Source organism: Bubalus kerabau, chromosome 8 (assembly GCF_029407905.1).
Source record: "Bubalus kerabau isolate K-KA32 ecotype Philippines breed swamp buffalo chromosome 8, PCC_UOA_SB_1v2, whole genome shotgun sequence".
NCBI lineage: Eukaryota > Metazoa > Chordata > Mammalia > Artiodactyla > Bovidae > Bubalus > Bubalus kerabau.
The window spans coordinates 71,697,160-71,700,071 of NC_073631.1; the positions used below are offsets into that span (position 1 = coordinate 71,697,160).

General features: G+C 42.9%; 1 pseudogene; it reads right to left on the reverse strand.

The window, feature by feature from the left end:
- Positions 1-1,576: 1,576 nt before the first annotated feature.
- Positions 1,577-2,642, reverse strand: LOC129658571 (GTP-binding nuclear protein Ran-like; annotated as a pseudogene).
- Between the last annotated feature and the right edge of the window lie 270 nt (positions 2,643-2,912).

Sequence of the window (2,912 nt, forward strand, 5' to 3'; positions counted from 1 at the left end):
TCAGAAGGGCTTTCCCCTATGGAACATGGAGCCTCTTTTTCCTGGAGGTAATGTAACCACCCCATGCTTTGAAGAGCATAATTTTGGATTCCTTATATAGTAGCAGTATTTAGAGCCAAATTTAGAGCAGAATAGTATATAGAGCAGAATTTACTCTCGGCTCCTGATAGCTGTAGACCCATGCTTCTCAGGACTAGGCATGCACACTCATATGAAACTGACCAGGCTACAGTCCATAGAACTGAGAAAACCAGAGTCCTGACTTCATTCCCCAAACCACAAAGAACTTGCAGAATCCATGCTCCTAGTTCCCTTTGCCCTGTTTAATATGACAACAGTGTCTTCCGGGCACTCTTGGCAGTCTTTGACTTCTTGTTCTTCCTTGGCTCCCCTCCTGGTATTCTCCACATCTCTTTTAAGGTTGAGAAGAGAAATAGCTACTAAGTCAGCAGGCCTTAAAGCTGTTCATTCCACAAAGACCAGCCCACAGGCAGAGGGTAAACGCCAGCAACAGAACCTAGATGTCCTTTTCACAAAGCAACCGATTTTGAAAAGCATGAGCTTGTTTGAGGATTTCCAGTTTAGCATATTGCTCTTTGGAAAAACAAACATACTTTCCCAAGATTCTAAGAACAATCTTATTGCAAACATAACTGTTGAAGAAAGCTGAGCACTGAAGAATTGATGCTTTTGACCTGTGGTGTTGGAGAAGACTCTTGAGAGTCCCTTGGACTGCAAGGAGATCCAACCAGTTCATTCTAAAGGAGATCAGCCCTGGGTGTTCTTTGGAAGGAATGATGCTAAAGCTGAAACTCCAGTACTTTGGCCACCTCATGCGAAGAGTTGACTCATTGGAAAAGACTCTGATGCTGGCAGGGATTGGGGGCAGGAGGAGAAGGGGACTACAAAGGATGAGATGGCTGGATGGTATCACTGACTCGATGGACGTGAGTTTGAGTGAACTCCAGGAGTTGGTGATGGACAGGGAGGCCTGGCGTGCTGCGATTCATGGAGTTGCAAAGAGTCGGACACAACTGAGCGAATGAACTGAACTGAACTGACTGAACTGTTGTTTTGTTGAGTCACTAAGCTGTGTCCGACTCTTTGCGACCCCATAGACTGTAGGCACGCCAGGCTCCTCTGTCCATGGAGTTTTCCAAGCAAGAATACTGGAATAGGTTGCCATTTCCTTCTCCAGAGAATCTTCCCAACCCAGGGATCAAACCCACATCTCCTGCCTTGGCAGGCAAATTCTTTACTGCTGAACTACCAGGGAAGCCCAACCCATATGTACATGATATTAAAGACTTTTCTTATCTGAACTATACTCATAACAGAATGTCATATAGCTACTGGGACAGTATCTAAAAGGAAAACAAAATTTTATTTTTTTAATTGATTTTTAATTGGAAGATAGTTGCCTTACACTGTTGTGTTGGTTTCTGCCATACAACAACATGAATCAGCATTAAGTATACATATTCCCTCCCTCTTGAACTTCCCTCTTGAACTTCCCTCTTGAACTTCCCTCCCACTCCCCTCAAATTTTATTTATTTATTTTTTAGATATTTGAAATACAACTTTATTCTGATTCTAAATGAAAAGGAATGGGAATGACAGAAATAAACAAGATTCCCCCTCTCAATACTGTCATGTGACTATAGCAGTCTTGTATTTGAAACTCAAGGAGGAAACAACTGTGTTCCAAAACACCTAAATATGCAGGTTCCAAAAAATGAAGGTATTTTTTTTTAAAACTCCAACATTCAGTCCAAAGCCCATCCATCTCCTTCAGCATCCAAAGATGAAGCACATGTTCTGCTTAGCTATGTTATAAAGTGGCAAACACGCTGCAGCACTGACGTCACAGGACAGTTGCCTATAAAACTCGACTTCTGAAGCTGGGCCCCAGCTTCACTTTCTCACAGGTCATCATCTTCATCCGGGAGAGCAGTTGTCTGAGCAACCTCTAAATCGTGCTCGTACTGTGCTGCCAAGGCTGGGTCCATGACCACCTCTGGTGGGGCAAGAGCAGGCATGGCGACAAACTCCAAGTTAGGGTCTCCAATCAGTTTTCTAGCAAGCCAGGGAAGGGCTTTTCAAAGCTGTAGTTACTTTGGGCAGAAATGTCATAGTACTGAAGATTCTTCTTTCGGGTGGAAGACAATTGACTTTGCCTTAACCTTTCTGTCTTTAATATCCACTTTGTTGCCACACAATGCAATTGGGATATTCTCACACACTCGTACCAGATCTCTATGCCAGTTAGGCACATTCTTGTAAGTAACTCTTGATGTTACATCAAACATTGTAATGGCACACTGAGCTTGTATCTAATAGCCACCTCTCAGTCCACCAAATTTCTCCTGACCAGCTGTATCTCATACATTGAACTTGATAGGTCCTCTGTTGGTATGGAACACAAGAGGATGAACCTCAACACCCAAGGTAACGACGTACTTCTTCTCAAATTCACCAGTCAGATGACGCTTCACGAATGCAGTTTTTTCCAGTACCACCATCACCAACCAAAACTAGTTTGAACTGAACTTGGGGTTCTCTTTGGGCAGCCATCGCAATGTTACTTCCAGAAGCGTTTCTGCGCCCGTCTGACTGAGGGCTGGAAAGATGGCGGAAGCGCAATTCCTGCCCCCCAAAATTTTAATATGAGAATGTTAAATGTAAGAAGTTTGTGTAAATAGTGCTAAATAAGCACTTTCATATATGTTTGTTTAGCATTTGCTTCCAAGAAGATTTTTCTGCATACCAAACAGAACCATGATTAGGTTCCCACATCTTGTTAAGGCTGACTAATGTGGACTCTGGCTTTTTTTGCATATAAACTTTTATGGGAGAAAGACTGGGATTCTGGGAAAGGCCTCTTTCGTGTAATAATGATGCCTTATTTTCA